This window comes from Rattus norvegicus, chromosome 8 (assembly GCF_021556685.1).
Source record: "Rattus norvegicus strain SHRSP/BbbUtx chromosome 8, alternate assembly SHRSP_T2T, whole genome shotgun sequence".
Taxonomy (NCBI): domain Eukaryota; kingdom Metazoa; phylum Chordata; class Mammalia; order Rodentia; family Muridae; genus Rattus; species Rattus norvegicus.
In genome coordinates, this window is record NC_141541.1 from 74,036,302 (window position 1) to 74,061,729 (window position 25,428).

At 42.9% G+C, this 25,428-nt stretch overlaps 1 protein-coding gene across 2 annotated transcripts in view; it reads right to left on the reverse strand.

Annotated features, from left to right (window-relative positions):
- The window catches only part of Zfp609 (zinc finger protein 609), a 133,591-nt gene extending 108,429 nt beyond the window's left edge, over window positions 1-25,162 (reverse strand). For both annotated transcript variants that reach the window (XR_015626839.1, XM_087563028.1), the window contains exon 1: window positions 24,940-25,162. The gene's annotated coding sequence lies outside the window, so the exon portion shown is untranslated. The remainder of the gene's footprint in view (window positions 1-24,939) is intronic.
- Between the last annotated feature and the right edge of the window lie 266 nt (window positions 25,163-25,428).

Genomic DNA, 25,428 nt, shown 5'->3' on the forward strand with positions numbered 1-25,428 from the left:
TTGTGCCATCTATGCTGTTTCTGCACATATCAGCAAGAAACTCCTGTCTGCACGACTGTGGCTAAGGGACCAAGGCCATGACAATCACCCTTCCCTCTCTATACCCACATAAACCAGTTACCACCAGACCCAGTTTCCTACTTGGAAGCCCAATACAGCTCCTGGCCTACCTGCCCAGTGATAAAATCATAGAGCACACACATAATGGGTCATCATCTGCCTGTTTTGAGGATATTTGTCATAGGTCATACATACTATTCCTCTACTATAGGAATAAATCAGTCTCTTCTACAAGGACAAGACTGAAAGTGGCTCCCTGCCCTGTTGAGAAGGCAAATTGACTACTGAGACATCCTTACATGTAAGCGGAACCATTCTTACATGTTTATACCCAAAGAGAAGCACCCTAAGGACTTCAAAAAGAGGGGGTTCTATTCCTAACCACCACAGACAATCCAGTCTAAACAGAAATAAAGCATGCAATGTTATCCTCCCCTCTTTTTAGGGCTTTAGATCAATTTTCTTGTAGGCTTTGGGCTGGACAACTGACAGTTATATTGAAGTGCACATAGTCTGCTTACAAAACTAACATCACTCACATGTAACAGTCAGGTAGTCATCTCCAAAAACAATGCTATATTCATTCTTCCTTCTTCTTTTCTAATAGCTATGTAGCCATGTCTGTTCTGGTATTCACTCTGTAGAGCAGGATGGGCTTGAACTCAAATCCACCTGCCCCTGCCTCCTGAGTGCTGGGATTAAAGGCATATACTATAATCACTTCTGGTTTTTTTCTATAGTTTTTTAAAAAGTGAATTTAGAATCAAGAGATGTGATTTCAGGGGCTGAAGAGATGGCTCAGAATAAAAGTACATATTGTTCTAACAGAAGATCCTGTGTTTAATTCCCAGCACTCACACTGGGCAGCTCATAGATACCTGTAACACTAGCTCAGAAAATCTGAAACCTTGTTCTGGTCTGACAGGCCCTCCCACACCTGTGGCATATACATGCACACATAAGTAAAAAAAGAAATATATTTTTAAAAAGGAAATGATTTCAGAACTTAAATTTCCACTAAAATTAAGCAAGCTTCATCATTAAATATTACTTTCTCTTATATGAAATGGAGGAATTCTAAGCATGTTCTGAGAACATGAAACTAAAAATATAAGACAACTCAAATTCTCAATGATTGAAATATTGGGCTATTTTATGGTTATCCTTCATTAGTCAACTAAGTAGCTTTTTTTCTTTTTCGTCCTTCCTTCTCCCTCCCTCTCTTCTTTTTTATTCAATTTAATAAGCAGTGTCTCACTATGTATCCCTGGCTGTCCGAACATAGACCAGGTTTACCTCTGCCTCCCAGTGCTGGGAATCAAAGGGATGTGCCACAATGCCACACTTTTTGTTTTGTTTGTTTTTAAATACAAGGTCTCACTATTCAGTCCAGGCTGGCATTGAACTCAAGATCCCCCTGCTTCCTGTGCACTGAGATTATAAGAATGTGCTGCATCACCTAGCTACAGGCCATCTAAAGCATTTAAAAGAGTTAAAAAAAAATTAAGGAAGATTTAAAACAAATCGATTTACAGATTGTACTGATAACCATATGAGTCCTATGAAGGGAAAGAGCGGTCATCTTTTCTTCTACAGACTGGTCGAGGGCCTCCTTTTAAAGGATTCCTACCCAGCTGGGGATGCAACACAGGCCTCCAAGAATGCTCGCCCAGCAGGCCTGGTTCAATTCTGAACTAGGAGTGGGAGCGCACAGTTATAATAAAAACTTGGGAGGGAGAGGTAGGAAGACTAGAAGTTCAAGATCACCCTCACAAAGTAGAGGTGGACATTTTCTTCAGTGGTAAGTTGTGTATTCCTTCATATATAACCTCTAACCTACACTCCTGTAAGTAACCCTAATTAAATTCCTTGGTTCACACAAAAGGAAAAAAAGAAGACCTCAAAATAAAACAGGGACTAGGAAGAGGATCAGCAGGAGGGAAGGGGCAAGAGGTAAATGGGTGTAAATAAAATAAAACATATATGAAAATATTGTAATGAACCTATTGTTTATTTAATATATGCTAATAAAATACTGCCCCCACTTGCTATTCCTACTTTCAGATGTGGTTCAGAAAACCTTATACTATAAAGACTGACAGAAAGAGTCCATCTCGTTTCAACATCTCTTAGTCCCAGGGTAGGCAGCTCAGTGGTGAAGTGCTAACCTGTTATACATAGGGCTCTGGGTTCAATTGCCAGTACCACAAAACAAAAATCACTCAGGGTCAATGTATGAAGCTCATGGTTTAAACACATCTGGACTCTCTTCCAACCCACCCAACTATTGATCTAACGTGATAGCCTTCAGATATAAATTGTGTGAAGTTCAATATGTGTATGTGCATAGACAGCTGAAAATAAATCAACAGGATACAATCAAGTTGCTGGAAAGGAATCACATTGTATCATCTTCCCTGAATTTCAGATGCTGCCTTGAAACCACATGGTCCTAGGTGGCCTCTGATAAGGATAGTGCAGCATGTAGATCACCCTGAGCTTACTCAGACAGAAGAGTAAGTCTCCTCTCCACCTGCAGCACTACAGGAGAACTCACTAACCAACTCAATTTCCACCCAGGGCTTTGTGAGAAAAACAATCAACTTCCCTCTGGGTCTCTTCCTTACATTACATTAATTTATTACATTAATTACTGTAACAAAGGAACTGTGTCATATCCTCAAGTAACATAGATCTCTGCTGAATATCACCAAGGGATGAAATATTAAAAAAAAAATAGACTAACTGTACCGATCTGAAAAGACAGATCCAATCAACTGGGCTCACCTGACCATGTTTCACATAAGGACAGCAGAGTGAAATTGTAGTAACATTGTCTCCAAGTCTTTCTAAGCTGCAGCTCATGAATAGTTTTATGGTCCTTTCAGGCTGCTATTCCCAGACAAAGATTATGAGGCTTGACCTGTTTTATTTCACATAAGCAACTGACATTTCTACCAGGACAAAGCTACTCAACAGAGCCCAGGTATAGATCCTTGGTTATTTATCAATATCATTCTGTGTCAGCCAATGTATTTCATATAAGATGAATGGCATATTAAACCTATAAATAATTCAGCCCCAACTCTACAGAGATTCACTTTATGAATCTGACCTATATAGGAAACACTTATCAAGATCTGTAAGTAGGCCAAAAAGCAGAAGGCAAAGGTTCTCTGAAGTATTAACAACAACAAAAACCCGCCACTCCATTCCTGTGCAATTAAAGTACTATATAGTACTTTATAGTTTATTTTCCCCAAAGGGAAAATTATTACTGTTGTTGTGTATAGGAGAGCTCAGCTCAACAGTGAGAGAATACTTGTCCCACTGTACAGGGCATGGGTGAGGCCCTGGCTTCCAGCTCTAACACAAGGGATGGAGGAGGACAGCATGATAGCACATGCACATAATCCACTCAGATAGCTGAAAGCAGGGGAACACAAATGTGAGGTCAGCCTGACCCTCATAGCAAGTTCAAGGGCAACTGGAATACATGGTAAGACTCTGTCACAAAACAAAACCAACATCGACCAGCTAGGGGAAGGTTATAAAACAAAGCAGGTTCCATGATTCTCAAAATGTTTAATTGCTCTTTAGTATTTTGTTAACTTTCAGGCTCATCTATTCACAATTGCTTCCAAAATAGAGCTAGTCCAAAACCAGATGTTATAACCATAACCAACTCATGTAAACCCCTATGAATAGATAGCTATTCCTTGACCTACAATGTTATAGCTCAACAAAGTCATCACAAGCCGAATATGTCCCCACGCCCAAAATACATTTAGCAAGCTTCATCTATAGGCTGAAGATGAAGCTTCAAAATTCAGTGTACAACAGAGTATGACTGCCTATCACTATGACTAAGTGGCTACTGGGAGCTGCAGCCCACCCCGGAACTTTCCTGATACAGTCCAGATACATATAAATGTCAAAAATCAAACTCTGAAAAATAGCCATCTAACTTTCAAGAAAGGATCTGGAATTGGCTCCTATTAAATATGTATAATTGTTTTATGATCATAAAGTCAAAAGAATTCTAACTTAAGTAGTTAGAAATTGAAGACTGACTGTATCTACTTTAAAAAAAAAAAAAAAAAAAAAAAAAAGGGTGGTACATGCCTGTAGTCCCAGACCTCAGGAGGCAGAACAGAAGCAAGTGATCTCTGAGTTTTAGACCAACCTAGTCTACATAAGTCAGCCAAAGTTACACAGGAAGTCACTGTCTCCACAAGAAAAACAAAACCAAAAACAGAAACAGAAAAGATGGAATTAGAGGACAGAAGGATGGCTCAGCAGTTAAGAGTGCTTACTGCTCCTGCAGAGGCCTGGATTATTTCCCAACAACCACATAATGGCTTCACAACTCTAGCTGTGTAACTCCAATTTCAGGGGATAATACTCTCTTCTGGCTTCCATGGGCTCCTGAGCACACATGGTGCACATAAACTCATGCAAGCAAACACATAACTAAAATTCTTTTTATAAAGGAAAAAGTTTTTAAGCTAGTAGACAGATGAGCTTATACTTAAGTACACAATAAATATAAAAGTTCTATCAGACTTCAGCATCCATTTGTCAGATTCGTCATGTCGGAAGGTAAACACTGACCGGGTAGAAGAATGAGAAAACACTGTAGAGTACTGGGAAAGTTCTAGATAGGAAACAGATTTGTAGTCATGTGGCTTAACAGAAGATTTTATATAAGATTTGTGCATTTAGCAGGCACGGCGGTGTTTGTCTTTATCCACGTGCTTGGGAGACATAGTTCAAGACTAAATAGCAAACCATTACAAACAAATGAACAAAGATAGACAGACAGATAGATAGACAAAATACATTTACAGTACTTCACTATGTAACAGAATTGTGAAGTCAATTCTCTCCTTCCACCTTTACATGGGTTCTAGGAATTGAACTCAGGTTGCCACACTTGTCCCTCGGGCACCTCTACCTGCCCCTATTTAAAGCAATATATCAGTGCAAAAGGAATCATGCCATTAAACATCACAACTTAGGATATTTTGAAGGGTAACAGAAAAGGAAAAAGAGAGAAAAGGATTAACCAAGGTACAGACTATGATTCAATATATGACCTCACGGTAAGATCTTAGATCTGAAAATATTAGTGAAAGAGAAATAATAAACGAAAAAGAAGATATTGATATTAAATTTTACTGGGGGGGGGACTTACATGAAACACAAAAGTGAATCAAACGGCTCAAATAAAGATCAACTCAACATAATGATTGCTGACCAAACCAAAAACCTGTGACATGACCATCTTAGGAAGAGTCAGTAAGGTACAGGGACAATAGTACAATACAGTATTTATTATTTATAACATACAGGAAGAGATAGCACAGTGGCATGTATCTAAGTCCCAGCTTCTCAAGAGGACAAACTAGATTAACTTACTGAACCTAAGCACTTGAGACTAACCTGAGAAACATAGAGACCATGTCAAAAACAAAGAGATGGATTAAATATAATAAACATTAAATATTAGAAGAGGTTGCTTTTAGAAAGCAAGAGTTAAATAATAGATTTGATTGTGATTTTTTTCATTAAATGTTCAGCACTGTTCCTCTCTTACACATACATACACACACACACACACACACACACATACACACACACACACACACACACACAAACCTCCCACCATTAGATACAGCCCAGCTCTGCCTCTGAATGAGCTCAACCCTAGTTTCATTGTTTGACTTTTAAGAAAATCAAGGAACAAAACACTCTCTTTATTATCATTAATAAACCGATGTTTCTTTGGTATTTAGTTTATAGGACAGAGTCATACATAAGCCAGGCTGATCTTAAACTCACGAGTAGCTGAAGAACACTCTGAACGTCTGACCCTCCTTCCTTCACCTCCTAAGTGCTGGGATTACAACCCCAGCCACCACACCAACCTAACATTTTTAATAAAACAGTCTCCCAAACATTCCAGGATACTCTTAAAAGACTAAGCTGAAATTTACTTAGGGACTGGAGAAATGGCTCAATGGCTAAGAGCACATACTGCTCTTTCAGAGGACCCAAGTTTGGCTTCCAGCATCCACATCAGGCAGCTCACAAGCACCTGTAACTCTAGCTCCGAGAGACTGGATAGATGCCCCCTTCTGGTGTCTGCAGGCACCTAAACTCATGTGCACGCATCCACACACACAGACACATAACTAAAAAATAAATCTTTAAATTGAACATGGTGGCAAAGGCCTTTAATCTCAGCGCCTGAAGCCTGCTGGAGCACAGAGTTGCGACACATGAGCTCACAAGGGTGGCATCCTGCTGCCACCAACAGCCCCTGAGACCCTACTTTCCCCTTTGAATTTTAACTCCTACATAGTAGATAAAGCTCCCCTGCTTTTCCCTTAGGAAGTCTGTCCACTCCAGCTTGGAAGGGGAGCAAGACAAATAGGAAAAACACCTCATAGGGTTCTAGCTCCAGTGCTAAACAAGCAAAACAAAAACAAACAAAACCAAAAAACCAGAAACACACACACACACACACACACTTTTTGTGGAAGATGGTGTGAAATGGGGCAACTGAAGAAGGTATGGCTATAAAAGGACACATGAGGGACCCTAGTGCTGTGGCATTGAACACACTATGATTTTCTACATGACAAAATGGCACAGAACCAGTCAGTCAGTCAGGCATGGTGGTAGTCACTTTTAATGCTAGTATTTAAGAGGTAAAGGTAGGAAGAGAGCAAGACGATTCTAGGCTACAGAATGAATCTAAAGTCCACTTGGACTATATGAGATGCCATTGTCTTAACAAACAAAGTAATGGGCCAGCAGACGGCTCAGCGGGTGAAGGCACTTACTGCCAGACCTGACAACCTAAAAGTTCCAGACCACAAACCCACAGTGGAAGAAGAAAAACAGCTTTCACAAGTTGTCCTCTGATGTATGACCCCTTTCCACCAATAATAAAAGTTAAACATACACATAAGTACACATATATATATGAATGCAAGAAAATTTGGACAAACTCTAACCAGCCTATGAGAATTTCCAATATTGCAATATTGGACTACATAGTTTGGCAAGGTTCAGAAAGACAAATGCTGCATGTTTTCTCTTATATGTATATCCTACTTTTAAAAAAAAAAACATATGGATTTTATTTATTTAGTCCACTTTGCAGTCCAAGCTGGCCTCAAACTGACAAATCCACCTACCTCTATCTCTAAAATGCTGGAATAAAGTTAAGTATCACCATGCCTGGCCCCTAATTTTTATACAAATGTACTTACAAGGGAGTGAATGTGGTTAGAGGCCATAACACTAGAAAGGGAAACAGGAGGAGGGAAGGTAGGTTTTAAGAAAGGAGGGTAGGGAGTGTGGAACATGTAGAAAGAACTCTGGCATAGAAGTATAAAGTATAAGGGTGGGTAGGTGGCAGGAAGATGAAGTGGGCATCGATCAAAATGGAGTATGAACCAGTAGTTAACTCCAACACTGGGGAGGCAGAGGTGAATCTCTTGAGTTCAAGGCTAGCCTAGTCTACATACTGTTCCAGGCTAGCCAAGGCTACATAATGAGACTCATCCCCCCCAAAAAAACAGGGGAAAAAGAAGTGTATAGAAATTCTATGAAGAACACCTTTGATTCCAGGCACTTGGGAGGCAGAGGAAGGTTGCGTTCAAGGCCAGCCTGGCCAATGACAGCCAGGGCTACACAGAAAAATCCTATCACAGACAAACAGACAAACAAACAAGCTATAAAGAAACCTGTTAGTTTGTGTACCAACAAAACAAAAACTAAAAACAAAAATTAAAGAAAAAAATCTATTTTTCTACTTTAAAAACCTATAATCCCAACACACGAGAAACAGAATCAGGATTAAGTGAGTTCCAGTCTTTAAAAACCCTGACCTGCAAGTGGGGAAGACAGTTAAGTGGGTAAAATCATTAGGTTTGATACCCAGAACCCAGCATTAGAAAAAAACAAACAAACAAACAAACTAATAATGCTGGTGTTCTCTTCTGCTCCTTCTTCCGTCATATGAGGATATAGCAGGAAAAGATCTTTTCTGAGCACAGAGTGAGCCCTCACCAGAACTATCCTGTAGTTTTACCTCAGACTTCCTAACACTGGCATGCTCATCCTGGTGGGAGCCAATAATTCCTGGAGATTCCCAGATGACATCTTAACTTTGCAGGAGAGAGACTCTGAACTTCCTTTTCTGGTCTCCCTTGGCAGTGAAGCCATCTGGCTTGCTTTGTTCTCCTTCAGTTCTATCAGGTACAGCATAAGCTCTGTCAGTGTCCATTAGACCCAACTTTTAATGCAACAGAGTTGCTTGTAAAATAAAAAACAGCTGGGTGGTGGTGGTGCACACCTTTAATCCCAGCTCTTGGGAGGCAGAGGCAGGCAGATCTCTGAGTTAGAGATCAGTCCGGTCTACAGAATGAGTTCCAGGACAGCCAGAAACAAAAGAAACCAAGAAAACAACCAACCAAACAGCAACAACATAGTAGGGCCTGGTAAGAGAGCTCTAAGACCAATAGCTGTTCTTGTAAAGGACCTATAATTCCAGTTCAAGGTGATCTAATGCTATGTTCTGTCCCCCACATGCACCAGGCAGGCAAATGGTCAACAGTCATCCATACAAACAAAACACCCATGCACATAAAAATAAACATAAAATAAAAATTAAGCTCTTTATGCATGAGCCCCCTTTCCTGGACACATATAGCTAATCACCTCTCATCAAAGAAACCTCTTTCCATCAAATGGAGACCATCACAGGAATCCACAACAGGACACAAGAAAGAGATCAACAGATTGTGGGGAGCCCAGACCCAGTGGATACATCCACACTGAAGCTCCTGTAATCTATGGCTCAAAGAACTTCATAGGAACTAGGACGCCAGCTGTGAAACGCTCTCTCCTAGAAATGGCTGCAAACCCGAGACTGGAACAATGGCACTATCAATGAGCATGTTAATGTGAAAAGGGGAGATTTTTGCTTGGGCTCACTCCTAGACAAAGAACTTCAGACACTAATAACTGCTGAGAGAGAAAGAATTAGCCTCTTCCAGAGATGAGCCTCCTTATTGGTTGTTCAACAAAGTGGTCAGCCTTGTAACCACATATACACACCAACAACAGAACAGACTCAGCAGGCTGTGTGCCTGTGTTTGTGCATACACCCACACACATACATATGTGTAACAATAATAATCAAAGAAAAAGAAACTATCAATTCGAGACTGTGGTGGGAAAAATGATAGGATTCAGAGGGAGAGTAATTGGGAGAGGCTATTCTATTACTATTCATTAATATCTTTCAAAATACAGGGGAAAAACCCCCTAGAAACCCAAACCAAACCCTGAAGTGGTATGCATCTGAAATTCCATCACTGCTATAGAGAGATGGGAGGTGGGAACAGGACAATCAGGAGATAGGAGACAGCTGGATGCTCATGGACCAGTTAGGCTGGCGTAAAACACAACAGTAAAAACAAGAGACCATACCTCAACAAGGTCGAAGGTGAGAACTGGCGCAAAGTTGTTTTCTAACCTTCACACATGCGGCATACACGCATCCTCATTCACACATTCTCTCTTCTCACACAAGTTTTACAAAACTATTTTTAAATTTCTCCAACTGTAGAGTTAACACATTTTAGTTACTTAGCATTTATAAAGATAGCTACTTAAGTATAATGAATTCACTTCTGACTTGAGAGGGAATTCTCAAGGATGACACTAAGGATGGACACTAAGAACTGGTGATCAAACCTACAGGTTCATTCCATGGTTCAGCAAGGCTTAGTAATCTCTTTAAACAGAGAAGCTAGGAACGCACTGCAGTGGTAGGCCAGGTGCTCATTCAATTCTCAGCATGGTGAAATTGATGGTAGTGGTGGTGGTGGATGACGACGACTGGGGATGTAGTTCAGTTAGAAGAGCGACTGTCTAGTATATACCGAGCCCTAGGTTGAATCCCCAGCACTACATAAACCAGGCGTAGAAAGATATCCCAGCACTAAGGAAGTAGAGGCAGAACCAGAGGTTCAGAGTAACTGCTGATTATAAGTAATCTGAGGTGAGGCACAGCATGTGAAACCCAGTCTCTACATGAATCAACAAATAGAAACGAGCTCTGGGGTTTGGATGTGGGCAAGTATAGCAGCACAGCACACAACTGTCAGCAAGATGAGGAGGAAACAGGTTTTAAACTGTTAGGAGCTTGAGAGACTGCTCTGCGGTTAAGAACACTTACAAATCTTGTGGAAGACCTGGGTTCAATTCCCAGCACCCACGTGGCAGCTCACAACCATCTGTAACTCTTGCTGCAAGGGATTTAACACCATCTTCTGACTTCCATGAGCACAAAGTACAACCAGAACAAGACGGTAACACATATTAGGCACGTCTTAGTTTTATGTAGTGGGAAAACTGTTATTTATTTCTGATTATGTCCTAATGATGCCCAGCATTTCCCAGGCAGCACACTGACCCAGTTTTTCTAGGAATCGCTTACCAGAGCTTCCAGTTTCATTTGGGAGTTACCACTGTTAACTAGAAATTACTCATCCTGAGAAAGTGCTTGAGACTTTCTGTTATTTTTTATTCAATTCTTGCACTCTGAGGTTCACCAATGTTTCATTTTGTTCATAATATGTAGTCCTGAAATAAAACCTCAAAGGGCTTCAAATTCTTATCTGTCTGGGGGTACATTTCTCAAATTCTAACATTTGGAAAGTGGAAGCAGGAGGACTAAGAACTCAAGGTCACACTTCTTGGTTCATTCCTCAGTGCACTAGCCCACTTCCAGTCTTGGGAGCATGTTTTCCTTCCTTAATAAGTGATCTCTATTTCTACTCCATGATTAATTTAAAAGGTGAGACCTTTTCCTCTCTCGCCTCCTAATGGCTGCCAGGATTTTTACCTAACCTGTACTGCTTTTCTTTTAAATTCCAATAAAATAATCCTTGAGCTTAAGAGGTCCAAGGTCATCTTTGGCTACATAGTGAGTTTCCAATAGCCCGACCTACACAAGACCCTGTCTCATTAATTAAAAAAAAAAAAAAAGTGTCTCAGCAGTTAGAAATGCTTACTGTGTAAGCATGGCCTCTTACACTGCTGTAACACCAGCACTGAGTGACGCAGAGACAGATAAAACTGCTTGGGCTCATTGGCTAGGTGAAAAAAACCCAGCCAGCTTCCAGGTTCAGGGAGAAACCTCATGCCAAACAAACAGGACAGAGTGATAGAAAGCACCTATGCACACACATCACACCTTAATGTCACAGAAGAACTGTAATACTGCACTTGTTTGTACACAGTGTGCTTGAGAAGGCATCTTCCTCTATCGCTGTCCACTTACACTGTGGCAGGGACCCACGCACCCCATCCCCATCCCCACTCCCACCCCCACCCCACAGCCACAATGTTACTGGGGTTACACACATGTTACTGCAGTCAGCTTTTACACAGGCCCTGAGAATCTGAACTATTGGTCTTTATGTTTACATGAAAAGCACTTTACCAATGGAACCAGATCTTTAGGATTTTTTTAGGGGTGGAGGGTGGGTTTCCAGTCACGATTTCTCTATGTATCCCTGGCAGTCCTGTAACTCACTGGGTAAACCAGGCTATCCTCGAACTCATCCTCGAGATCCACCTGCCTCTGCCTCCTGATTAAAGTGTTGGGATTAAAGGTGTGCACCACCACAGTTCAGCTTTCAGACCCTTAATACTTCACTTACGGATAACATTTACTGGGGTGGCAAAATGGTTCTGTTGGTAAAAATCGTGCGCCAATCCTGGAACTACATTCAAGTAGAGAGAACTAACTCCACGAAGTTGTCCTCTGACCACATGCCACTCGAACTAGAGCCACATACAAACAGGATGAAAGCAAAAGAAAACAGAAATAACAAATGCATTTATTCAAATGCTAAGTAAGATTGATGCCATTACCTAAATGCTTTTATATAGGACTTATCATCAAGATGATGTTTGGAGGTAAACAGCATGGTACAATGGAAAAAGGAAAAGGTAAAGAGGGGTTGGGGATTTAGCTCAGTGGTAGAGCGCTTGCCTAGCAAACGCAAGGCCCTGGGTTCGGTCCCCAGCTCCGAAAAAAAGGAAAAGAAAAGAAAAAAAAAAAAGAGTACAGGAAAAGGTAAAGAATCACAGACTGTTGAGGTAGGTAAGGGCGCTTGCTGCCAAGCCTAACAACCTGAGTTTGAACCCTAAGCCCCACACGCTGTTCTCTGACCTTGGTGGATCTACCACAGCATGACTATATGTATGTACATATATATCATGTAATACCCAAGGACAAACACAGATAGACATCTGTTATTACTTATCCTAGCAGCTCTACCTGTGTATGTGTAGACATGTGCATGTTGAGGTCAGATAACAACTTGTGCTCTCCTTCACCATATGGGTTTTAGGACCTGAACCCAGGTCGTCAGGTGCCTTTATCTCCTCAAGCCAAGCCAAGTCATCATCTGCTCTTTTTTTTTTTTTTTTTTTTTTTTTTTGAGACAGGGTCTCGCTATGCCTGGGCTTCACCTTTCAGCAATCCTGACTCAGTTGTGTTGGGACTGCAGGTGCATGACACCATGCCCACTTTGCTGCCTTCCCATTTTTTTTTTTTTTTGGTTCTTTTTTTCGGAGCTGGGGACCGAACCCAGGGCCTTGCGCTTCCTAGGTAAGCGCTCTACCACTGAGCTAAATCCCCAGCCCTGCCTTCCCATTTTTATCAGTGCTGTTGTTTGTTGAGAGGATTTCACTATATAACCTAGACTGGCTTTCTGCTTGAAATCCTAATGCCTCAGCCTGCTAAAAAAAATATAGCCAGGTGGCGGCAGCACAACACCTTTAATCCCAGTATTCAGGAGGCAGAGGCAGGAGGATCTTTGAGTTCAATGCTGGCCTCATCTACCAAGTAGTTCCTGGACTGCCAGGGGTGTACGAAGAAACGCTGTCTTGAAATATGAAATCAAATAAACAGAAACCTTCATTATATAAAGAGAAATTTCAAATTTGTCTTTCTAGTTTTGCTTGATTTTCATGTTGCACCCAATCCGTTTTTCTGTGACTTTTCAAGACACTCCTTTCCCCTCCCTATACTCTCTAAAACTATTGACTAACCATCTGTTTTGTATGTCCTGTCTTAGGGTTTTACTGCTGTCAACAGGCACCAAGACCACAGCAACATTTAATTGGGTCTGGCTTACAGGTTCCAAGGTTCAGTTAATTATCATGATAATCATGATATCAGTTATTAATCACGATAAAGGTGAGAGCCTGGCAGCATCCAGGCAGGTATGGCACAGGAGGAGCTGAGAACTACATCCTGATCTGAGTGCTACTAGGAGAAGACTGGCATCCTCAGGCAGCTAGGAGGAAGTTCTCTTTGCCCACCCCCACAGTGACACACTTCCTCCAACCAGGCCACATATCCTAATAGTGTCACTCCCTGGGCCAAGCACATTCAAACCATCACAGGTCCTTTTAATCCTTTGCTTTAACATTAACTTCAAATATTGATATTTCTTTTGGGGGCAGGACTGTGTGGTTGAGATAGATAGGTTTGGGATAGCTCTGTGTGTCCAGGAACTATGTAGATCAGGCTCGCCACAAACCCTCAAATTCATAAAGATCCACCTGCTTCTGCCTCCCAAGTAGTGGTATTAAAGCCATGTGACTCCACACCCAACTGTAGCTTTTATCTCCTATATTCAGTATATTTCTATCTAGCTCTGGATTACCTGGAACTACCACTTACACATTCTGAAAATGTGTGGCTCCTTCAGGTATCAAATACAAAAGACCCTTAAAGAAAGGCAATGGGAAGTCTGCCTAGACACTCGCCATTAGAGTCTACAGACTGCCTAAAAGTAACAGATTTTCCTTAGCATGGATGTGAATTTCAGAACTTGGGGGGTGGGTGGGTGGATAGAGAGATGGCTCAGAGGTTAAGAGCACTGGCTGCTCTTCCAGAGGACCTGGGTTCAATTCCAGAATTCACATGGCAGCTCACAACTGGAAGAGCCTGCAACTCTTCCAGTTTTAGGCTGATCTGACATCCTCACACAAACATATATGAGGCAAAACACCAATGCACATATAAATATAAACATTGAAAGAAAAGAAAAAAAAAAAGAACTTTTAGGGCCTGGGATTGCAACCAATTGGGTGCAACATAAAAATCAAGCAAAACTAGAAAGACAAATTTGAAATTTCTCTCTATATAATAAAGGTTTCTGTTTATTTGATTTCTTATTTCAAGACAGGGTTTCTCTGTATAGCCCTGGCAGTACAGGAACTTGAGGTAAGGTGCTGGCCTGACACACAAAATGCATTGTGTTTGATCCCAAAAACAAAAACAACACAAAAAACATTTTAATGTTATGTGTCATAAAGAGTCTATTTAGGTATAACGACTAATAGGTCCTCTTGTACACTACAACTGTATAATCTGGTAGTATACACAGTTAAAAACAGAGCAGACAGGTCCCAACACTGCCTTGCACCTCACCTACAGTGGTGGTTTGAATAAAAATGGCCCCCATAGGTTCATATATTTAAATGCTTAGTCACAGGGAATGGAACTGTTGGAAAGGATTAGAAGGAGTAGTAAGTATGGACTTGTTGAAGTAGGTGTGGCTTTACTGGAGAAAGTGTGTCACTGGGGAGTAGGCTTTGAGGTTTCAAAAGCCTATAGCTGGTACAATCTGTCTCTCTGCCTGTGATTCAGAAAATAGATCTCTACCTATCATCATCACCATGGCCTGCAAGCCATCATGATACTGCACTAAGCCACTGAAGCTGTTAAGAACCCAGTTAAGTGCGTTCTCTTGTAAGAGCCATGGTGTGTCTTCAACAGCAGAAGAGTGACTAAAACAGCTACTTTCAATGTCATAAAATAGAACCAAGAGGCTATGATGAGATGTCTACAAATTGCACCAACACAAACCAAGGACAAAAATATGATATTCTAGCTTTTATTATTAGTTAGAAACATTAGCTTTCCAGAAGTTACTAAAACAGTGGTCTTTCCTATCAGTTTCATGTGTTAAAAAAAAAAGGGGGGGGGGGTGATGGGTCCTGGCAGTGGTAGCACATGCCTTTAATTCCAGCACTTGGGAGGCAGAGGCAGGAGGATCTCTGTGAGTTTGAGGCCAGCCTGGTCTAATTGAGTTCCAGGACAGCCAAGAAACCCTATTCAGGGGAAAAAAAAGAAAAAAAAAAAGGAAAAAGAAAAAGGCGACGGTGTAATAGGAAAAATAATTAACTACAAAGGCTAGAAAGTCAAGGGTAGAAATCAAAAGTGCACGCACGCACACACACCACAGTACCTGGACTTTACTCACAAACTGCTCAATTAGGTAGTGACCCTACTACGGCATAGCCTACATGTTGAGAAACAAAAACCCCAACCTTCACTTTTTAAAAGTAGGCAGTTTGTTTTGGGTTTTTTGGTTGTTGTTATAAATTACTTTGTGCATATGTGTATAGAGCGTGCACACGCATGCATGCACATGCTCACAAGTATGCATCACAGTTCTTGTGAAGAGCTTGGTAGGAGTTGGTTCTCTCCTTCCACCACCTGAGTACTGGGCACTGAACTCAGGCTATCCTGTACCTTTACCCCTGAGCTGCTGCACCACTTTGTGATGTAGGGCCTCACTACGTAACTCAAGCTGGCCTAGAACCCACCAGGTAGCCAAAGCTGACTTCTAATTCATGACCCACTCACCTCCACCTCCCAAGTGCTATGACTATAGGCATGGCCATGTTGCTGAGCCATGGTCTTAGATTAAAGAGCTAAGTCCAACCTGCTGAAGCCTTACTAGAAAGAAGGGCAGCGGGGGTTGGGGATTTAGCTCAGTGGTAGAGTGCTTGCCTAGGAAGTGCAAGGCCCTGGGTTCGGTCCCCAGCTCCGAAAAAAAGAACCAAAAAAAAAAAAAGGGCAGTTAAAATTTTGGCCTTTTCTTCTTGAGAAAGGAGAAAATCTAGAGACCTAACTCACCCATGACTCCAGACACCCAAGGCCTAGCCAGCAGAAATGCAAATCCCATTCTTCAGGGAGCTGCTTCTAACCCTGGTGTCTTCCAGACGACTGGGAACAACTGTCACTGTGACTGACTTCCAGGAATGCCAGCCAGCAGAAAAGACTTAACAAGTAGCTATTTCCCTTCAGAGTCACCTGGACGCTGGAACAACTGCAGACATTGCCTCTTCCTCTCTGCTGGGCAGAAAAATCAGCCACCAATCTGAGGAGTCTATAACGATCCAGGAACACCAATGCCAACCAATCTCATTGAAAGCTGCTAACCTCCCACTTGATCCCATTTCCAGCCTCTTCACCCAAGTTTGCTTCCCCCACATTATTCCTCCACCTTTTAATACTATATAATTGCTTACTGTGCTTATTCAAATCTTCTTTTAGAAGACACAACCTGCTAGACACGGTGCCTCAAGCCTGTAATCCCAGCACTGTGGAAGGCCAGGCAGGAGGAAGGCTTCAAAGCCAGCCTGGGCTCAGAGCAAAACCTCTTCACTCACAAAGATAATCCACAGTGTCTGGTTTTGACGTGGTCTGTCTTATTCACAGACACCTCGTAAGAAGCTGAACAGTATCTCACATACGGTAGGAATCCAATAGAATGAGACGAACCCCTAAGAAGGTCAGCAAGACCTAGAGTACCCAGTACTATTTCTCTAGCAGAATCAGGCTGCTCCTGTGAGTAGCTCACCTTGCACACACTCTGCACACACCCCTCCAAGTTAGCGTGCACGGAGCCCGCAATGTCACAGCAGTAAGACACAACGCCTGTCTTGAATCAGAAGGGTTTCTTAAGCCAGTCAGTCTGCCTCGTTCCTAGTTTATTCATTTTTGGGTAAAATGTGTTGAATGGAATTTGTTTTACTATAAAAGAGGTTTGAAAAAAAATCACAGGAAGTTGCTTCTTTTTTAAAGTCTAAGTCTAATTCAATTCAGCAAACATTAATTATGCATAATTATATTCAAAGCATTGGGTTAGGAATTACAGGGGGACAAAAGAACAGGGAAGACAGAGCTGTCTTACAGAACTTAGAATGAGATAGGAAAAAAATACATCCACAAATAATTATCCTTTAAGGCAGTGTATGATAAAGTGATAAAGTCCTGTAACAGAGATCTTAGACTCCTCCCCTCCCCCCCCCCCCCACACAAAACCTAGAGGGACATAGAGAAAAATGAGATCAGTTCTGGAGATAGGAGAATGAGTAAAAATGTAGGTAAAAGGCTTCCAGAAGGGCACTAAGCATTGTACTAGTTTAAAGGAAGGTATGGACTGGGGATGTGAATGCCTTGGAAGCACAAAAGAGCATTCCAATAGGAAAGAAAAACGAACTGAAAGACACAGGGTAAGTTATCGGATGGCCGACAACGTGAACAACACACGTTATCGGGATGGCCGTAGAAAGCTATGGATAGACGGAAACATAAAATAAAGCTGAGGAAGGCCAGATTTGATCAAGACAAAAAGATCTGCAATAAGCCAAGAAGCAAGTGAGAATGGTATACTGGCTAAAGGCTCTTCCCCATAGGCTGGCAACTGTTCACATCTTAAAACCTACAAACAGCAGAGGGTAGAATAAAAGTGACTTCCACACGTGCACCACGGCACCCACCCACACATAAAATCACACACACACACACACACACACACACACACACACACACACACACACACACGAGAGCTAAAAATGATTTAAATAATTCACTTATTTATCTTGGTTTTTTAAGACTGGGTTTCTCTGTGTAGCCCTGGCTATCCTGGAACTCACTCTGTAGACCAGGAAAACACTGAACTCAGACATCTACCTGCCTCTGGCCACCCCCGACAAAGTACTAGGATTAAAGGTTGTGTGCCACCACTGCCCAGCAAATAGTTTTAAATATTAGCCTACATTAGTAGGTTAGATTTCTTTATATTTTTTTAAAGTAAGGGCAAAAAATGTTCCAAATTACTATTTTAAAAATCTATGCTAGGTCAGGTATGATGGCACAGACCTTTAGTGAATCCCAGCACTCAGGAAACAGACAGGCAGATCCCTTTGAGTTTGAGCAGTGTGGTCCAGGCCAGTCAAGGCTACATACTGGCATTCTGACCATAAATAAATCAATGAGACTGAAGGCTGGGGAACTGGTGAGATGGTTAGGAGCACAGATCAATAGGACCTTGATTTAATTCCCAGCACCCACATGGTGACTCACAGCCATCTATAACTCCAGTTGCAGGTGATCTAATGCCCTCTTCTGACCTTTGTGGGCATCGAGTATGCATGAAGTGCTTAGGCGTGCACGCAAGCAAAGCATTCACATACATAAAATAAAAATAGTTAAAATTTAAAGAAACAAAATAACCCACCTCCCCAGAAGTCCATGTTGGGTTTCTTTGTTACTTATTCTAAAACCAAGTGATTTTCTTTTAAAAGCATTTAAATTCATAATTACATATTCATTAGTTGACTATCTGCTCATTAGACTACATGTCCTAGTAGAACAGGGACCATGCCTGGCCTAGCACAATAATTAATTATAATATGGCAGCAACATGTAGTACAGAACAAAGAAAGAACATGCCATGAGATTACTGCACAGATGTACAGAGGAGAAAACCTGAGCTAGATCAGCTAAGGAAAGAAGTGAGATAAACAGGGCAAGAGAGATGGGTCAGGGCTTAAGAAAGAGCACAAAGTACACAAACTACTCTTCCAGAGGAGCTGGCTTTGATCCCCAACTCCAGTCCCCGGGGATTGAATGCCCTCTCTTGACTTCCATGGGCATGACATTAAAAAAAAAAAAAAAAAAAAAAAAAAAAAAGGAAGAAAGTCAAGTAAATGGAAAGCAGGCTCTTCAGTAACTGGCCAGATGAGGTGCTAAGTCAACAGTCGTGAATTACAGAAATCGGAAGAACAGTAAGAGGATGCAAGCTTCAGCAAGTTTGAACTGAAAGTACATATTAAAGCTCTAAAAACGAACCTTGTACTAGACTGAAGGTAAGCATTTGAATTTCACACCAAACTTCAGGATTTGTAACTGAAGCTTACAAGGTTTATTCATAGCCAACCAGTGTAGAGAGAATCTCTTATAAGCATCATCTGTCAATGAAAAGGCTTATGGCTAATGGCTGAGGCAGGAAACAGGAGGTGGGACATTGGCAGGGAGAGGATTCTGGGAAATAGTGATAGAATTAAGGGAGGCACTAAGATGTGAAGGAAGAAGTGGGTCAATACTGAAGGAGAGGTAACTAACCATGCAGAAGACATAGAACAGTATGAATGGGTTAAGTAAGTTACGAACTAGTCAGGGAATAATAAGCCAAAGTTTATGGTCTAGGCATTTAATAATTAATAATTAATCGCAGAGTTATCATTACAGGAGCAGAAGCCGGGAGGATTAATTTTTTTATAAACCAGCAGAAAGTGCCACTTAGAAACATTGCTAGGAATGGTGCTGACATCACACCAAAAACCTGTAAGCTATATATTAGCAGAGCAAATACAGGTAATGGTAAGCAATGTGGCACCACGCATCCAATGTACCCTAACAGTGTAACCCTAAGAGAGATCTGGATTCCAGGCTGTGATCTGGTTCCAAAGGTTGTGTGGCACCTATTACCCTGGCCATTTGCTAACTGGATTCCCTATACTCCACATGACATGTACAACAATGCGGCTCTCCACAGGTACTGGAGAGATGGCTCAGGGGAGCTGCCAAGCCTAGCAACATGAGTCCACTCTCTGGTACCAATATGGTGGAAGGAGAGAATTAATACCATAGAGCATAATAAGGCAATTTCAGAACTTGCCTAGTATCAGACAGCTCTCACCTCCAAGGAAAAATCACAGAAGAGAAAAAACCCAAGGTTTGCCCTGAGTGCTGGACTAGATATGATGTAATGGGTATTTGCCATTTCTGATTTCTGAACTCTGACCCAAGAACAAACCGCAAGAGAAGTATGAAAAACTCAACCCTTTTGGATCTAGATGTGTCTCATTCATTGATCTGGCTGCTCACAGCCCAACTACTACTGCTAAAGCAAGGGAGGGGGAGGGGAGGACAGCGAGGTGAGAAGGAAGGAGGGGGAGGGTCTGGGTTGTGACTACAGGAGGACAGTAATTAGTGCTCTACTCTGCTGGAGAAGTCTTCAGGGCAAAGAGTCAGGATGGGCGATGAGAGAGGGAGGGGGGCAGCACAAGGAGGTGCCACAGAGTGACAGGAGAGGACCTGCAAGTTTATGAACAATTCAAACAAAACAAACCCATGACAGTGCTTGCCTCTCCAAGTCTACAACCTAAATTCAATCCCAAGAAGCCACAGGAAGGAAGGAGATGGGGACATACACATACACACACACACACACACACACACACACACACACACATAAATACATACATATATACATACAAACATAAATACACACACATACAAATTAGAACCTTCACTCTACTGGGTCTACTGAGCTCAGAGAAAGACATCTGAACTTTAGAACAGTTGATATAGTTTCTTTCCTTTTGATACTCTGTGAATTCAATTCCTATGACTTCTCTTGGCTATACCCATTCCTGGGTATGGGTACATGATAAGAGAAGGACCATTGGTATAGAATATTATCACAAAACAAACATTAAGTTACTTGTTGATAATTTTAGCCTGGGGCCAAGAGTGGTGGTATTTGTCTTGTAATGCCAGCCCAGGTTACACAGGAAGACACCATCTCAGAAAGAGATGAGAGAGCAAACTGCCTCAATGAACATGGAGATGGGAAATCATGCTAACTGAAGACGGTAACAGCAATCTAAAAGAAAAATCTATGAATTTTCAGAAATCCTCAAAATATATTGTTCCAAATCACAGGAAATGCAGTAGTTGCTTTTATTTTATTGTTTTTAAAATAAATATTTAATAGAAATAGCTCTTTAACATCATTTGGCCCTTTGGTGATAATTTGGTTTTAATAAGTAACATTAGGAAGATCAAGAAAAAGTTATAAAGGCGGGGGGGGGGTGCTGCAAACTGAAGAAATGCAAACTTCGTGGAGGAAATGATATCTGTAAAATAGAAGCATGCAAATTTTTTGCATAAGAAGCTTCAGGTGACCTAGCAGAGCAAAGTCAGTTGGACCCTTTGCAAACAACTATCTGGGCATCCTCCCAGTGAGCTGTTTCACCATCGAGACAGCAAAGCATTTTCTGTTTCCCATTTCCTTCTAATAAGCAAGTCCTAGAAGCACTGAATTACCACTATTTCCTTCCCTTTCATGGGGCAGAAAGCCAGAACTTCCAGAAGTACAATAGGGCCACGTAGGGCCATGACTAAGGCATGCTATCAGAAAAGAATCTTTTTTCTCTATTCCATTACCAGCTCACTCACAAATCAACAATAGGCATTAAGAAACGTGAAACAAAGTGCAATTTCACACATGTGAGCGGAGCCTACGCCACACAGGACTGAGTATTTTCTTGTCAGTGTGGCATGTGATTCTTCAGCCACCTGCTCAATAACCCTCTTCAGCTGCACAGCTGCTGCTGACGCCACACGCCTTGCTAGGCAGGTGCTTCGGTGAATTACCTGTTCCCTAGTGAAAAGAGTCCTTCACTGACACTGAGTGGACCCAGAGCCTGCCAATCAGCACCTCCCATCTTCACTCTGCCTGTCAGAGACGATATGAAGGTGCTACTTAACATACTGTGAGGTTTGTGTTCTGTTCATTTTCATTGCAATGTTGCTCTTTTTATTTTTAAAGAAGAAAACTGTTTTTAAAAAGTAAAGTAGATGTGAGAATTAAGCCGATGAAAAGAAAACTTGCCACACAACCACAGGCTATCTTATCTCCATGCCTGGCCAGAGTCCCATCCACGCTAGTTTTCCACAATGAAAATAATAATTGCTAAGCTGCCTTTGGAGCAGTGGAAATATTAAGATGCCTGGCAAAGAAGTAGAGAGAGGAAGCGAGAGGCAACTACTGGAGAACAAATATCCCTTATGTTTGTATCCTCCATGCCTGAGCTCAAGCTCAAGTGTTGATAGTCAGATAAATAAGGAGTGGCAATTCCACTTAACAGAGCAATCAGTAACCCCTCAACAAATTATCCTGTTCCAGGCATTTAGCTGCTAAATGCTAACTATAACATATTAGTACAGGAGCCATATCCACACACACAACATAATCATAAGCACTAATGTGTCTAGCTATAAAGACTTCACACAAGGAAATATTCCTACCAAGAAGGTGGAGGTGAAGAATTCAAAGTGACTTCTGAAACATAGTCACTCAAAATGCTATCTAAGGGATGGCCACACTCAAAGGTCCAATTCTGAGACTACTAAATCTAATCAAGGCAAACTTAATGAGAGGGTCTGCCTTCACTGGCAACACTCAAGAAAACACACTAACAGCCCAAGAAGAAAAAAGCCTTAAATTCAGTTTAACTGGGGCATGCTAAGAAGCCTGGGACATACAGTCTAGGGCAGACAATACTTTAGTAAGCCTTAAAGACAGTTCTACTATAAAAAAAATTAAGTGTCTAAACAACCTGTTCTCTCCTATCAAAGTCCCACCATCTAAACGTAAAGAAACTCAATGATATAAAAGGAAAATGGTGGGAGAGACCACAATTAGCACTTATTGTCTTGAAAGACCTTTACCCAAAACCAAAGGCCAAAGTGCCCATTCAGTGATAAACTACAGAAAATGGTTAGCTAGCTATTTTATCCACTATCTACTGAAGACAATCCCCTGTGTATATGTAATTGTTACATATTTACAGTAATCGATTATATATATGTAACTGAGAGAGACAGAGACAGAGGCAGACTTAATGGTACCAAAACACTGCTTGGAGACTTTCATGACACCGTCAAGGATATGATTCTTCCTATCCTTCTCTAATACTAGATCCAAATGATTTTTAGCAGTTCTGCTCTGTGGCTAATTTCTCTCCACAATACCTGAGAATCATCCTCTCTAGTTAAGTATTGTATTATAAAGGGAAAGTTTTGTTTTCAAAGCTTGTCTTGGGCAAATTAAAGCGGCTTTTTTTTTGTTATGTAATTATTCACCAGGAAGTCACCATTTAAAAAGGTATCTGGGTGCAGGGCAGAGGTGCATTCCTGTAATTGCTAGCACTAAGCAGGCTGAAGCAGAAGGATTTTGAGTTAGAGACCAGTCTGGGCAACTAGTTAGTCCCTATTGGGGGAGGGGCACCGGTTTTGACTCCCCTATCTTACTTATATACTGGTCTTTAGTGGTTTTCCTAAGAGAACAAACAAAAATAACTGCAGGAGAGTCTCATTTCTATACAAAAACATTTAAATACGATGTTTTATATAAGTACAGAACCCTCTTCTTGCAGTCACCTTCCTCAAAGGTCTGCCACAAAGCATGAGGGTGGCGTGTCCCAGACGCTATTCCTCCACAACTTAGTTACAGGCTAACCAAAGAGGCAGGCACAACATGGCTGGCATCCTCTATTCTTCTGAAAAATGTGTGCCAGTGAGCCCTGCATTGTTCCTCACTCAAAAAGAAGAGCCTTTCTGTCTGGCCTCCTCCAATGGCAAGCCCCAGTCTGGAAAAGGAAGAAAATGGCACTGAGGAGCCTGGGAGATGGAGCATATCCAAAGCTCTCAGACAAGACTTGAACCTATGACCTTCACTGTGTACACAATAGGCGGGTGAGAAGGACCGGTTTATCTCTGCTGCAACAGTTCTCAGCCCTGGGGTAGCACTCCCGATAAAATGACACGATTATTGTGTAGCAGCAGAACAGTCATCTCTCACAACAGCCTAAACCAGCACTCCCTTCCCCAAGACAAAGCAGCAGGGGTGAAATTAACTCAAGGCTGCAGTGCAAAGCCTAATACAGAAAAGAGAGGCCTGTGGGGGCTTAGGGACTCTCCTCAACCCCTGGGGCTCTAGACACATGGCTGGAAACAGACAGGCTTTCTCCCCCATCTTTCCCACTCTCATTTAGGTAGGAAGCGGTTTCTGAGAGAATTTAATCATCTGTGATTTGTTCAGAAATATTCCCCCTGAAGGGCTCTGCTCTCTCCACCCTGTGTGAGCCTAATTCCTAGAAGCCGAAATGACTGTTTGCCGCTGCCTGTTTCACAAACACACATTAATTGGTCAGATGTGTCTCCTCCTCCTCAGCCCCAGAGGGAGGAAGGAGAATGTGAGCAAAGCACAGAGATGATCCAACCGTAATTACACATAAAGGGAAAAGAGGGCAGCATGGGTTTTCCAAACAGGACAGGGTCTCAAACCCTCCCGGGGATACAGGGACAGCAGTTTAAAGTCCAGGCCTAGGGATCCCTCCATCTTGAAGAAAAGGACAAGAGTAAATGTGACCTAAGACTGGGAAGGCGCACACACCCACAACCTACTGACTGCACGCTCCCAGCCACCTTGCTCCCCTTCCCGGGCCGCGCACACGTCCTGCTTTCAACCCGACGCTCCCGACGCTCCCCCGAGTCCCTAACGAGCCCCAGTCGCCCCGGGGCCCCCTCAGCGGAGCCTCAGAAAACTCTCTGGCCTGCCCCTACCACCTGGCCAGACCAGAGACTATCCTGGGTACCGCCGCCCTCAGCCCGAACCGCCCGGGCCACGCTTTGAACTTCACCTCAGGCCCCCTCCCCCACCCACGCAACGACCCCGCTTTCCCCGCACACACCTTCCCCTCGCTCCGCCCCGGCCCCCCCAACCCCCACTTCCTCCGCCCGGCGCCGCTGCCCCGGCGCCCTCCGCGCCCCTCGGCGCCGGGCCTCCCTCGGCGTCGCCTCCCCCCCTCCCAGCCCCGGCTCCACACAAAGCTTAGACTCACCGCGCGGCCGGTCCCGGGAGCCGCCACCTCCGCCCGCCCGGGGCCCCGGGCCGCAGAGCCACCACTGCTACGCGCCCCGGGCCGCCATCTGGGCCGCGGCCCCTCCCCCTCCCCGCCCCGGCTCTCCGCCCCTCCCCGCGCCGCTCCGCCCCGCCTGGCCGGGGCCGCTGTGTCCGGGGCTGCGGGTCTCTCAGCCGCCGCTGCCGCCACCGCCGCCGCCGCCGCCGCCGCCGCGATCCCGGACAACCAGGGCAGCCTGGAAGACCCGGACACTGGATTCTCGTGCTCTCGGATCCGGATTCCGTGCGCTGTGGAGTCTGGAGCGGGCGAGTGCGCGAGGAAACCCGGAACCTGGATGTAGGAGCTAAGTCCTGGGTCTCTAAATGCGCTGTTGCTGCGAGCCCTGAGAAAAGAATGCTGGAAAACCTGGCGGGCGGGTTGAAACTAAGATAAGCTCAGAAGCCAGGGCTGGACAGTTTGAACCCAGTG